At 38.3% G+C, this 15,738-nt stretch overlaps 1 pseudogene; it reads left to right on the top strand.

The window, feature by feature from the left end:
- Nucleotides 1-8,358: 8,358 nt before the first annotated feature.
- Nucleotides 8,359-14,987, top strand: LOC147434314 (uncharacterized; annotated as a pseudogene).
- Nucleotides 14,988-15,738: the final 751 nt, after the last annotated feature.

The raw sequence follows: 15,738 nt of genomic DNA on the forward strand, positions 1-15,738 counted from the left end.
AGATTTTTGAAACTGCACTTCAACCTTCTGACCAACCTGTAAATCCATATATACCTCTTTCGCATAGAAGTCTGAATCTGCATCTTCATTCTCAAAAGAATCCTCTAGATAGCCTTTCTCAACATCGAGAGAAACCTCAGAAATGTGCATGGTAAACCTCTCATCAATTCTCTCACCTTTTACCAAATACCTCTCCAGCTTTATAGCATAAAACTTTGCATACCTCTCAAATATGGTGTCTAATTCCCTTTCCAAATCATCCTGGTAGGTATGCTCCCGGTCACTTGTAACCGACTGCTCAAAAACCTCCTTGGAGTTAGTCTCTGACACAATATCTTCACCCCTTCTTCGTTTTTGACTCATCGCTAAATTATCTTCAATTGAATCATGTCTCCACTCATCTAGGGAGAACCCTTCTTCATTACATGACTCTGGTGTCAGCATAGAGCTAGCATCCTCTTCTTGCTTCAAGGAATCACCATGTATACCCTTCCTATCCATAGCAGATAGATGCTCACAAACCTGCTTGCAATTTATACCCTGTGACACAAGACCTAAATCCCTTTTATACCTCAGATATTGTTTGCATACTTGCAGGCAACCCTGTATAGTAGACACTTTATGGCAAGAATCTTTATTTGCATCTTCACACAGATAAGAAATATCACCCCAATCACAGACCATATCCCAAGAGGTTTCTTGCTCTTCTACTCTATCCTCTGATGTCACTTCAACCTGTATAGCATAACCAAACACTTCTCTATCTTTGATTTGTGAATCTTGAAGATTCATAGCTTCATCTGCAGAACCCCAATCCTCATGCAGAGAATGTGCATCTGTCATTCCTTTTGTTGGCTCTTTCTTCTTTCCTATTGTAGACTCCTCCATGAGTACTTCAGGTGGAGATGCTCCTTTTGTTGAGGGTGTTTGAGAAGGCATTGAGTCGCTTCTTCCCCCACTTGTAGAAGCTCTTTTTGATGGTCCTTCATCAGCATTCTCACGTCTGCGCTTCTCTTCTACAATTGCCTCATTTTGTTGGCATTTTGTAATGTAGGCATGCACTGACAATGAGTCCACTGGATCATTCCATCCTGTTTCTAGATGTATGCAATCACCTGCTTCATGTAGAATCTCTTTTGTAAGCTTTCCCTTTTTAGCTAATTGCATGACATTTGGCCGAATTTGACCATGATGGTCACTCACTTCTTCATCACAAAAATGTTCAATTTTGACTCCATAAGTAGCTGCCTGAACTGAAGAGGTGGCATGCTTGGTTGCCATATCTTCAACTAAGGTTTGCATTCCCCCCTTCCCAAAGTTAGTTCTCAAGGGTAGACCTGTCTCTCTTAAGTGGATTTTACCATCCTTAAAAAAGACAACATCTTTTGACAAAGCATCACTAAAATCATCACAATCCCTTCTTACATGGTTTGTACTATCACACCAAATACATCTATTAACAAACCCTTCTTTGGGCTGTTGTCTTTGCCTAGGAAGTGTCCCTGATGGTTGGCCTTTTTCTTCAAGCTTTGCAAACTTCACCTTCAAGTCACGCATCCCCTTCACAAGCTCATCTAGCATGGACTCATCAAACTTAGGAGCGATAAAAGTAGGCTTTACCATTTTGTCAGAAGTTGAGGTGGAAGGACTTGTAGTGTTTACTACCATCTTGTCCCTTCTTCTTTGTCGTTTGGCAAGCAGTGAGACAGCACCTTCAACCTCATTCCAGTCGGTCTTTAGTCCTTGCTCAGCATCTTTATCTTCAAGAAGAAGCTCCAAATTTTCTTGAAACTCTTTACCTGCAGCTTGTAAGAAAAGATCTGTCTTCTCTGCATCTAGTGTGGCCCTTTCTGTCCTAGTGAGTTGTGCATAGCGCCGCTCAAATTCCCTAAGTAGCTCTGTTATTGATAGTCCTTGCTTTGGCTTGACTACCCATTCTAAGAATGTCCTTTTGGTCACTCTCTCAGAGTCCTCCATGAAATATTCCTCCTTTAAAGCTACTTTGAGTTCTTCCCAATTTCTCCCATGCCCATCTTTAATTGCCCTAACATGCTCCCTAATTTCTGGAGCAACAACTAGCTCAAAGCTTTGAATCATCTCACCTTCTGACACGCGATGCAGCTCCATCTCCTTTACATACTCGCGTAAGTACTTGGTTACATCTTTGCCATTGAACTGATCCATTCTGTTGACGACCGCTTGTATGGCCTTCGTTGCTGAAATCTCCCTTCTTTCAGTAGCATGTTGTTGTTGCATGAACATTGCAAATGCTTGAAACATTTGCATTGTTGCTGGGTCAAAATGCATACCCTGTTGCTCAACATGATCACCCATGGTTACCCACAAACTCTCACCCTAGCAGATTCGCGTCGGGTTCACCAAAAATATGTCGAGAAATTTGCGGTCTTGCTAGGAAAGCACCGGGCTTATGGCTGTGAGAGTTTGTGAGAGAACTCAACAAAAACTATATGAAGGAGTTAAACCATAGATGCCATGAAGACTAGGGCTTGGAAAGAAGTGCAATCAAAGAAGACTCACTCTTTCTCTCTTGCATTCACACACACAAAGAAAGAACGCAAAAGAGAATGTCAAAACAATACGAAGATGAAAACATCAAGGCTATGGTCATATCGTATCATGGGTAATATGAAAGAGTTAACGGATGAGTTAATGGCATTCAATCTTGGCTGACCAAATAGGCTACGAATTGTTCTTTGGAATTGTAGTTTTGTGCTTACCATAATATATATATTTTGTCTAGTGATTGGGATTAATTGTGTGTACAAATCCTCTTGGTTCATAGCAAGATAACTACGCTTACATCAAAAGAAAAATTATAGTCTATGAGAGGGTAGTATGATGGGATCCGGTGATAGAAGTATTTCATTGAGCCTTTCAGGGCCAAAGAGAAACACTATACGTTGTTGAAAGTGTATTTTACGGCTAATCCATACGTTAATTCTAATAGATTGTACAGAGTGAAAGCGATAGAAATGATCATCATGTGGGTTATTCATCTAGGATAGTATGTGAGAAATGTAGATATGAGAGAAGTGAAGAGATGAGAAGTTTCCCTCCCAAGCCCTATTCTTGCCCGTAGGCAATAAGGATACTGCGGGGAGAGATGTACCTGTAGAAAAGAGAACCTAGAATTTGCAGAGAGGATGAATTACTAAGAATGAGAGAGATAGGTTTGCTTTAGGAGATGAGATTAGATACATATATATATGTTGGATTAGAGATGAAAAAGAAAACAACAACAAATCAAGAAAACATAAATGTAGAACACATCTTACTTGACAAACCCTTTGGCACCATTATTGATGGAGAGAGAAGAAGAATAGATAATTCCACTTTGATTGATACACCAAGTGCAAGACCTTCTTTGATTAGAGTTGATCTTCCAAGGTTAGCTTGTTGCAAGAATGGCTAGTCTCCCTCTAGGAGAAAGTGTAGGCTTGGGCTTATGTTAATGGCTAAGTACAATTAGGCATTACTACTCACTCCCTCAAGAATTCCTCTCATCAATGGCTTGAATGCTTGACCCCTTCCAAGGAAGAAGAAGTCCCCTTTTATAGGTGAAGGGAACCCCCAAGGGTTTACACAAGAAGAGAGGAGCCAGTGTGAACAGGAATTGGAAAAGTTGGAAATGAGCTGTCGATCCCTGCATGATGTGGGCAGACTGGGGTCCAGTATTTTGATCATATCTCCTCAACCGTAGCTCCAAATAAAAAAGTAAAAATATGGGCAGAAACTTCAGCTCATTAGCTACGATTTTCATTTTAAAATCATTCTCCAATTCGGATTGGAACCTTGTGTAAAAAATTCATCAATATAGGGTCCATTTATGGCAACAAAAGTCTTCATGTGGTCTCCTTAGCCTTGACTTTCATTTAATTCCCAAGGACACCTCATGCCATATGAAAGCATGACATTTCTCCTTGACAAAGTTTTGTAACCATGCTTGCAATAATGCATTAAAATAAGTGTATCTTTGAAATCATGCCACCTAGTGTCCCACTAGGATTTGATTCTCTCCTAGTAGCTATTTAAAAGAAATATAAGAAAAGTATAAAAAATACATAGAATATATATATATTGGAGTTTACCCTAGATATAGGATCTAGCTAGGGTGTGAGATGATAATGAAATAGTAGAAATAAAGAATCAATGCTTTTTGCCCCAAGTTAAAGAGGCGGAGCTATTGACACTTTTCCCATAGTATTTTTTGATGGTAAAGTAAGAATACATTACCTTGAGATAAATAATAAGATGAGATAGAAAGATTATTTTTATACTTACATATGCATATGTACATTATAGGAATATAATTATGTATCTAAAAAGTTACAAGATAACTCTTGTAGCATGTGTTCCCACTATGTACATGTCAGAGCACGACACCGTACTGTTTTACCACGTTTTATAGAGAGAAGAACCAAACTCAGCTGGAGAAGGAAGAGAGAGGGGGGGGGGGGGGGAGAGGGGGAGCGTTCTTTTCTATTTAAACTATTATCGTGATTTTTTCTGCATTTATTATCTCCACGGTTGCATGATTCGTTATTCGACATTCGTTTTATTCGTAAATAATGGTCAATTAATACATTTTAAAGATTTACTCATCCGTATTATTTTGCTAACACGTCAGCTTTATTCAAAATAACGTTTTATTGCTTACCTATGGATCGAATTACTATTGATCGATAGAGTTTTGATTGATATGTATTGATTGAAACAGTATCAATCGATTTTGACATAGTATAAAAAGCCTAGATTTACGTGTTCACGGCACAATTTCCTTCACCAAAGTGTCAGGTTACCCCCGACATAAACGTTTTGAAATGTCAACTTAAAAAATCCTTTGACTTTTTAAAAATTAGATTTTTTTTAATGTTAAAACTTTAAAAATAAAACAAAGGTTAGATTTGAATCATCTATAATTCTAAGCAATAGAAGTTTTCTTTAACTTTTATTGTTTTAGTATAAATAATTAGTGCTAAATGCTAAACTAGAGGCTATCTTTTAGCTATTAGAGGTTTAGTGCGAATGTATAATTCTTAACATTAGAGGCTATACTTTTATGCTCTGTTTGTTTAGAATACATAAATAAATAATTCTAAGAATTAAAAGGCTATTCTTTTAGCTATAGTGTCCTAGTACGAATGTATAATTCTAAACATTAGAGGCTATACTCTTAATTAGCTCTATTTGTTTTAGGATAGAGAAATTAAAAGGAAGTTACCAAAGGTTATTGAAATTGTAATACTTCTATACTTGGTTGTTTGAGCAGGATCTCCTACTTCTAAGTATGGATAAGATATACACATACATGTAGGGTCTTTTGGTTGTCATGAACAAATGTTCTTACCTCCATATAGACATAGAATAGGTCCACTTAGTGCCTCTTGGTTGTTATGAGATGATTCTCTTACTTCCAAGTGAGGTTTAAGGTATGAAGTAGGATTCACTTGGTTGTTATCGAGCTTATGCTCTTACCTCTAAGTGAATATGGTGGATCACCTATAGAATTCACTAGGTTGTGATCTACAGAAAGCTCTTACCTCCTAGTGAATACTAGTCATGCATAGTACTTAGGAGTCACATGGATGTTATCGAGCTCATGCTCTTACCTCTATGTTGATATAGAAATTAGAGACCTCATTTATTTTAGGGTCAATTGGTTGTGTTTGAGCAGTAGCTCCTACCTCCAAGAGACATAGATAGTGGAATGTGAGATGACTCCATCGCTCATCTAGGTTGTCTTGAGCAAATGCTCTTTACCTCCTAGTAGCTAGGAATGCCATATCCATTGGTGACTTTCGCTAAAATATTATCTTAACAATATTCATTCATCATTTTAACTTAGCAAATCATATCTATAACCTTTAATCTTTCTCATTACATGATTATGGTAAAAAATATAATCAGAGTGTATATATTGATTGTAGGATATATTTTGCTGAACTCAAAAAGCATGGTGCGAGGAAAAGAGTGGACATATGTGGAGGAAATAGAGAAAGGCAAAACGTTTCATTTGTGGAATGCAAACATTGTGGGCATAAGTGGCACGGCAACACAACTCGCATCAAGGAACATTTATTCGGCACTAGACCCAATGTGAAAGAATGTGGAGCACTACCTAAAGACATATGAGTCCATTTTGCAGGGTATGGAAAGAGATGCAAGCAGGCGCAGGACTTCTTCCTAAGGGACAAAAGGGTATGACAGGTGGGTCATCTGTCAACATAGTGATAGTCATTTTTCGGCTCTCCGTAATTGCCATAGTGAGTTAACCCACCCTACCAAAATCATCCAAACACTGTGGCTATCCCTACCATTTCACTGTATATAGGTGTGTGTGAGTTAGGGGACTTTTCCCATATCTTCTTAAAAACCCTCAGCTAGCTAGTCACTAGGCTAGTTGAGCCAAAAAAATATAAGTATATTATGGCCCATTTGTGTGTAAATATTTCATTGTATATAGGGCCTAAATAAAAGGATTTTTCATAATTATTTTGGTATTTATTTAAATATTTCTACCTATGGTGTGTTATTTATGCTATGTACATTGACTCACCATTACCATATTTTTTCTTACCATTTTGCATACTCTTTATTCCATATAAAAATAGTTTCATGCAAGCTTCTCTTATTTTTGGTGTAACTCCATCCGAACAAAAATCCAAAAAAACCAGTTTTATTTATGTGTATATTTTTTCACTATTGTGATTTTTCCTTCCTACATCTATTCTCTTTTACTCTCATAAATTAGAACACAAAAAATATTCATCTTTTTATGGTAGACTTATAATGAGAGAGATTTATTTTGACCCCTTTATATTTTTTCCACCTATATTATTTATATTTGACATGTACATATTTTTTTAGACCCCTCAATATTTGATTTTCTTAGTTGTACTATTCACTTATATCATGATCTCAACAATATCTTCAATTATAGACCTACCAAATAAGGTCAAGGGTATGTGGAATGCATGCATGAACCATGGGGAGCTCACTCTTGGAGGTATTCAAAAGAATCATCCAAAGAAGGACCTCACAAGGACCTTGTGCACTGGAAAAAACAGTCGGTTTTGCTGAATTTTTAAAGATCCGAATTTGAAAAGGTGATACATCAAAAGTTGTAGCTCGTGAGCTGAACTTTCACCTCATATTTTTCCATATTTTTTTGAGCTACGAGATGTGAGCTAGGATTTTATTGGTGGACCCCAATTTGCCCATGCTATGCAGCCACACTCCCTCTTCCACTTTATCATTTTCCTCTTTCACACACACCTCTCCACTCATCATCCCCACCTCTCTCACCACTCCTCTCTGCACCCTACTCACCTTCTTCTAAACCTTGAAGAATAAGAGAAACCATGGTGAACTCATGTTTCCTACACACACTTCCATTCCAAAATTGAGCACCTAGTCTCATTTTTCCTCATCCATATTACCCATATCTATCAAAAAACCATAAAATTCAGCCTCTTCTCTTGAAAGACAGCATCATGGTGATTGATTACTCATATTCAATTACCTTGGCTCCCAAAGGAAGGTCAAGAGTGAAAAAAACGTACCGTCAAAGCTAGTGGACCGTCAACAAGCGTCAAAATTGACCCTACTCAAGACACTTGGAGAATCAACATTGTAAGAAATCCATGTTTTCTTACCTATTAAGAGTTTTTTCTTCCTTATTTGTATCCTACTTGGATACTCCCATTGTAAATATCCAATTCCATTTGTAAATCAATAAAATAACTAACTCTACTAATTTACTAACACTAACCTACTACGAAAAGTCCTATCTCTCTCTCTCTCTCTCTCTCTCTCTCTCTCTCTCTCTCTCTCTTTTACGCATCCTAGTGCGCATCCAAAACTAGGTGGTGCCCAAAATTTGTGTAGGGTTAGGTTGCGGGTTTGTGTGTGTGTTTGTTGTTTTTTCCAACCCCAACCCAATTGAGCAACACGGGAGCCTACAAGGGTGCTTAGAGGCCACTCTTCTTGTTGCCTGCCGCGGACCACCTCAATAGAAGAAGTGAGTGATGATCAAGAGGATGTGCGAGCTAGCCAAGGACCTTCAATGGGAACAACCCGAACACCTCAAAGTCCTTACACTTTTCCAAATGGTTCCATGCGAGGGATGGATGCAAGTCCCGGGACATCCAGCAAAGCCACTACGCCTGGGATTCTACACGCAGCATTCATTCAAAAGGACATGCTCGAATTGCATCTATAGTGGACACAAGCCTTCATGGCTTGTGGAATCCCATTTCATGTCATAAGAAATCCTAGTTTCAAAGATGCACTAATGTCAATTGCAAAAAAGAATTCATGTATCCTGATTATAATAAAATGCGAACAGGGTATGTGGACAAAGTCAAGAGCAGTACAAAAGCGATTCTCAAGCGAACGGTGCTTGACTTTGTTCCAGCGTTTGGTTGTACCATAGTGCTTGATGGATGGACCAACTGTCAGAAAAAACCATTGATTAATGTCATGGTAATTTGTCCCAAAGGTGCAATGTTTCTAGAGGCCATTAATACCTCAATGAAAGAGAAGACATCTCTCTACTTGAAAAAGGCATATGAGCGAGCTATCACTCAACTGGGTGCATCAAAGAATGTGACAGTTGTTGTTAGAGATAATGCTTCCAACTACAAAGGAGTGGATTTAGACATTATGGAAAAGTACTCAGAAAATACATGACTTGGATGCATAGCACACACCCTAAATTTACTCCCAAAGGATATTGGTAGATTATCGTTCATAAAATAGGTCCTTATTGACACCAATCACGTAGTCAAGTTTATACGGGAACATCTGTTTACATATGCTTTATTTCACTCCAAGTCTCCGAATAAAGCACTTCGAATTTTATGTGCCACAGAATTCGCTACAGCATACTATGTTTTGAATGATCTCATTGAAGTGCAAGCGGCTCTTACAGAAACTGTTGTAGATTTTCATTGGGAGTCTTGTCTCAGTAAGTATCCAAGCCACCACGAAGAAGCTCAAAAATGTGTGTCCTTTGTGCAATCTCTTCTCTTTTGGCGGAACATTGACAAACTTTTTGGGGTTAGTAAGCCCTATGTGGAAGTACTAAGGGTTGTGGACACATATAATTTTTTCATTGGTAAGGTGTATTGCATCATGTCTGAGGCGCTGCATCAAACCAAAGGATACAACCACTACAGTGCAAGGGAGAGAACATAGATCATGCAACTCGTGGAGAAACAATGGGCTCAAATGCAATCAATGGTACAATCAATGTTCAACATACACAATTTTAAAATTCACTTCTCTCTCATCACTTTGACAACACCAATGTAATAAAATAGCATGAAATTTCAAGACAATGGACATGAGACAAGACAAAACTGTTTCATTGCAAAGTATAGACACATTCTCAAATTACAAGGTATGATTTCAATCATTGGATGGTCTCAAGTCTGCACTATCTAAGAGCGTGCAGACAACACGCTTAATGCCTTGTACCATGCTAAGGAGATCATGTGAGGACTTGCGGTGGGTGGGATTCGGAGATACACAAGTGCACAAGACTTCCTGAAAGCATTTGAGGAAAGCGATATAATTAGTGTCATCATCCTTAGGTAAATATTTAAGGAGTTCTTGAATGAATTTACAAAGGGAGTAGATATCTTGGCTATGCGTGTAGACTGGAGGATTTGTGGATATACATTCGAGAGCCACCTACCAATATCTCTTGCTCCAGGTTTCCCTTGTCCATGGGAGAAGATCTAGAAACTTCAAAACTGTGTTCTCTGTGGGGAACAAGGTTGCACTACCCCAATCACATACGCCCACATATACTGCAACGATACCAAAATGCAGCAAGATATTACTTCCATGAGCATCATTGTGAGTGATGTTATTTGCGTGAAAAAAGATGAAGGTTCAAAGCAATCCATTAATGATAGGCCATATATTCTACTTTACGGCTTCAACAATCCCCTCGACGTCTTTGAAACCCTTGCTCATGGCCACATTCTTCCCCTCCTTTTTGAGTCTCTCTAGCCAGTGGTCGAGGTTTCCACCATTCCACATCTTGAAGATGAGGGTGGAAGCTCATGTGGCGTGTCTTGCCAATCCCAGAGCAGCAATGATTCCACTATGAGTGATATTCATAATTGTGGCCTCATACAGCACTATGTCATGGGCACTCTTCTGGACATCACCCTTGAATAGCTTGCCAATGTAAAATTCATATGTGAAGGTATCATGATTGACTTTCACCTTCGTGACCATGCTGTATCTGCCTTCTCCAATGCTTTCAATTTGTGTAAATCCAATGCAAACCGATGCGCATGATGATGAGGTTGCATGGGTTTAAACTTCCCATGTTGGGCGGCATTGGGACATTGCTAGAGATTGGTACTTCCAAAGTGGCAAGCACTTCGGGTACATCCTTGGGCTCTTCTATGCGCGGTCTCTTTCCCTGTTGCTTCATGCTTCTATAGAGGACCTCTACTTCCTTCATGCGGTCCATGAAGCCAGACTTCCCTTTAATTTGCTTGTCAAGGGTTTCTGCAACTCTGCAAACTTGCCCTATGATTCGACTCACATCGTGGGCCAGCTGACCACCTATAAAGACTTCAATCCCACCTGAAGCACTATGAAATTTTGCAACTAATGTTGCATATGTAGCACTACATAACTCATCCCAAAATGATTTTTATGAGGACTCTTGCAAGACTTCCTGGAGGCGATCACTTCGTAATCCATAAAGATGAGTGCATACAAATTCTTCAACATATTTGTGCTCAACTTTCGTTATCTTGCCTATAGTACCCATGATGTGCGTAGAAGCTAAAATTAAGAAACAAAAAACTATAACTTCTCATCAGTATAAGTGACATGTAATGCAACACATTCTAGTCATTTTTTGCAACACAACCATGAAGCAATCACCTTAAACCACAAGTCCACTTGAATGTAATTTATGATTAACATACACAAGAATGTCCACACAATTATGCATGATGTTAATTATGATTTTTTCATATCATAAAAAAATATGTTATGATTTTTTGAATCAAAAGCCTCGCATGTATGAGATGCTATCAATAGGAATGTGATGAAGTCATACAAATATACATTATTTTACAAATGACAAAGAACTACGTAAAACATGGTGTCACATGTGTATCTCTCTCATTGTAAGGATCTAAGCAAATCCTAAGCACTAGACGTAGGGGTTTTATTCCCGTTGTAAAAGCAAAGAATAAACATTTGATCCAGACGTCGAACAATCACACTTTAAAAATCAGTAGCTCATCAGATAAAGGATTTTCTTCCACAAATCGTGTCTGAGAGAAACTCCTCCCGTTGTAAGAACCGAAGATCGTGACGTGGAAAGTAGTTTAAAGATTACACTTTTCTCATTATACAGATCTACAATGTAGATCTACAAATCATGTGGTCCATGAATACATATATTGAAAAGTATATAGCTTAATGACCCACTAGATAACAAATTTATTCGAACAGATCGTGTCTAGGAGTAACTTCTTCCATTGTAAGAACCAAGGCTCAAACACAGGAAGAAGTATGGTTTTTTGTAAGCTCACATTTCATTGGATCTTATTTTACCTAAAGCATTGTACAAAGTAAGAGTCTCGTGAGACAAATCAAACAAATTGCAAGTGCTATCTAATGGTTACCTAAAACACCTTACAAAGTATGAGTGCCAACAAGCATATCAAAACAATGTACGGTGTTATCTAAATTCCTAGAACATTGACTCAAGTAAGAGTGTTGCAAAGCATATCACAACAAGAGTTAATGTTCTCTAATTTTGTTTTAGATTACTATGGGAGTAAGATATAAAATCAGACAACCCATAGTAATTTCTATACCCTAAATTTTAAATTGTTATGTGACTAAGAAGGCCCAAAGGCGTATCAGAGACACATGATGTTATACAATCACATGAAATACAATTTAAGTTATTTTTTATAATAAAAATATGAACGTGAAGAGAAAAGATGCTCACCAATCCACGAAGCTGACCTACTCGAAAAATGATTGAGAGAGAGAGAGAGAGAGAGAGAGAGAGAGAGAGAGCTAGAGAGTGTGAGCTAAAGAGAGAAAGAGAGAGAGAGAGAGTGACAGAGATATCGATCGAAAACGTATCGAGGAATGACGTTTTTTTTTTTTAATGGACTACCATATCGATCGATAACGGTATCGAATGATATAGTATTGTTTCAATCTAAAGACTATTGATCGATAGAGTATCGATCAAAAGAATCGAAATTACTCAAAAATACCACGTATTATACGAGATTACACAAATAATGACGATTTTATTTGGTATAAATTACATTATTTAGTGGAATAAGATGCAACCTTGAGTACCTGAGATATTATCTCTTGTATTACCACATTTATTTCCGATGTAAAATTTAGAGCCTAAACTTTCAAATTCTGGCTTAAACATCCCCCCTTCCCCCTTCAAATTTTGGTGTTTCCCTCCTCTCAATAAAAATAAAAAGATATTGTAATAATGAAATTTTCAAATTTAAAAAGAAAAGAGAGAGAGAGTCGAGGGGGGGGGGGGGGGGGGGGGGGGGGGGTGGGTAGGTAGGAGGGGGGGGGGGGGGGGGGGGGGGGTGGTGGGGGGAGCGAGAGGGGGGGGGGGGGGGGGGGGAGGTGGCTAGTAAGACTACACTTGTTTACATAGCTAAAATAATCACTGTCACTTGATTAACCATCTTGTGCATGTTCACAAAAATTAGAGAGAAGAAGAGGAGAAGATTAGATAATGGATTACAACACCAAAAAACCTCACAACTGCAAAATGTTTATGAAACATCTTCCAAAAGATCCCTACAAGAGGAATCATTCCGATTTCTAAGCCCAAGGCTCTCCTAAATCAATAAAAAGAGAAATGGAATTGTTGTTTGTGGATGCATTGGCTTCATCCATCTTTGAAATATGTCTCATCCTCCATCTCATCATCTCATCATCATGACAATCATCTTCACTAAGATTTTCCGCCACCGCGAACTTGATTCATTGACCTCCCTCTCCTCTGTCTCCACCTCATCCAAAGTCAGAGGTGGAAGAGGGTGGAAGATGGTCTCCACTATTCTTATTCCACTTGTGGAAAAAATGATTCTCCCCTATCAAAGGAGTTACGAAATTACAAACCAAAGTTTTGGTTGGTGGATTGCTGGGATATGGATGACCTATAAAAGAGAAGCTCTAAGTAAGTGAGTAACATTGGTATAAATTAATGCTACAAGAAAATAAGTATAAAAAAGATAAATGCCACTCTCCTCACCTACTCTCAATTGCGATTGCGGCGTAAAATTAAATTGTCATATTACATAATACTCCATGTGTGATACACACACAACGTCTCCACCATGTAGAGACCAGTCTCATGTCACCTAGACAGATTTGCAAACCACTTGCACTTGAAGATGAAGGTATGAAAGGTTCTAAAATTAACCTTTAGTAGTATCCTTTCAATAGTTCCACAGTACCTGGCTTCATCATCGTATGTGTCAAGTTGCCTATTTGGCACAATCCATGGTGGTGGTCTACGCCGTCAATGTGGTGCCTACAGAAGTGACGACCCTTTGACCACATAGAGTTAAAAGAAGGGCACTATAAATTAGGAATAATATCTTTTATCAAATAGAAATTAAAGATAAGACACAAAACTATACATTACATATGGTTTAGGTATATGAGTACTCTACCTTTGGTACGCAACCACGTTCATACTCCCATTCTTTGTTGCTGATGTATATCTTAGCAATTCTTTGTCCCATGTTGGCAAGTAGTGGGTACCTCTAAAAAATCCCTCGCCTTTGGTTGTGATGAGCACAAGCAGGGCTATTACTATAATCCCTAGTTGGTGCAATATCATCTTCTTGAACTCCCACCCCTCTACTTTCATATTATGTTGGTCGCCACCGTGAGAACTCACCGCTCATTAGAAGACAAAAGTTGGAAAGGAATATTAGGCTGTTGGAGCTGGAGATCATCAACATGACTTGTAGTATTGAGGTGGCCGAGGCCCAGTACATACTTCAGTAGCACGGCCGGCAGGCGCAGCACCTACAATTGATAAGATATTTGTATAATAATCATATGTTGATGCTGCTCCTGATGCTCATCATATTCATAAGCCTGCCATTAGTTGGCTATGGTGCGCTTCCCTCGACGAGCAGCCCGATGGCACAACTACTTTAGCCGGGACAAAGTGCAAGTTTTGAGGGTACATAGAAAACTTTGCCAGGCTGCTGGATGTGGGTGCCTCTATTAACAGAAATGACACGCTCCTTTCCTACGTTCCCCCGCTGGACGGCACCAACACTTTTGACAACATTTGTGAAGAAAACTACGCCATGAAATTCATATTTTTGAACCTCTAGCTTGTGGAACTTGAGAACGTCGACCCAGCTATTTATACCCAGCTCTTTTAGCCTTTTTGTAGTGCTTTGTTAGCATATGTGGGTGTGTATGCACGCTATATGTTAACTCCGGGGTCCTCTTTTAATATTTAACTGATACGGAATTGCAGGCCAAATCCCAAATGATCTTCCATTGGCTTGATTACATGGATGAGTTCTCAAATGCAATGGATGTGGATGGGACTTGTAGTTATCTCTACGATAACAACCCTCAATTGCAGGCGTGTTGTGACAATGTTTGGGTGTCCCTCTTCGTCTAGTTGAGGGTTTAATCTACATGGGATCGAATCCCCTACTCCTATGCCATCCAAGATCACCTTGATGGGAAACACACCTCTCACAATGCAGCAATGCATCATAGAATTCCTCAATGTTACACTCTGCGGGCATCATTGCTGTTGGAGGAGACTACAGTATCTTAACATAGATGCCACATGTGCAAGTCAAATGGACTTTCATAACTTTACATTTGATGTGAAAAGTCTCACCATTGATATTCTCAACCCCTATGCAAGCAGAACTGAACTATTCTAGCCAATATGTATATTGAGAGAGTGAGTTCTCCCCTTGAGGAGTATAACCAATGCGTGCAAAGCAATGGCAAGGAATGCACATGAAATATGACAATCTTTGATGAAGATTTGGGTGATTGCAAGATCAGGTGTACCCAATTTTGGTAGTTTATGCAGCTTTAGAGTGCAAAAAAGAAATCTTTTTATGCAAACGTTATTGCATGAAACCCTAGCTATACTCATTTCTAAGAGCCAAGAATGTGATGGCCACATAAAAGGCATAAGTACTAACACACCAAAAAGGCCCAATTTGTAAACAAACTAAAGAAGATAGTACTTTCTATGTGTAAGGAATCTCTTGGTTTGACTTGTGATCTTAAGATAGATTCTTATATAGGTCTCTTGTCACTTACTTAATTTTGAAATAAACTTGCACATGAATCTTGCATATGCTTAAAGAGAATATTTTGAATTATTGGAATTTTTTTGCTTAGTTCTTTAAATTATTGGTAATTATCTTTGTGAAAAATTTCAACAATTCTTACATCACTATTTCTACACAAAATATATGCTAATTTCTCAAGATCCTACTGTCATTGGATAGATATAGTTATGAAAAATGTGGTGAGATGAAAAAACTATTTTAATGGTTGAATTTTGAAAGATCTTCGTTGAAAAATTTATATAGAATATCAATAAATATCGAAATTCGACTCTTTTAAAAATTATAATAAATAAAATAATTATTATTTTCTCATGGATTTGATATATAT

The sequence above is a fragment of the Adiantum capillus-veneris genome, chromosome 19 (assembly GCF_014529385.1).
Source record: "Adiantum capillus-veneris isolate H3 chromosome 19, ASM1452938v2, whole genome shotgun sequence".
In the NCBI taxonomy this organism is placed as follows: domain Eukaryota; kingdom Viridiplantae; phylum Streptophyta; class Polypodiopsida; order Polypodiales; family Pteridaceae; genus Adiantum; species Adiantum capillus-veneris.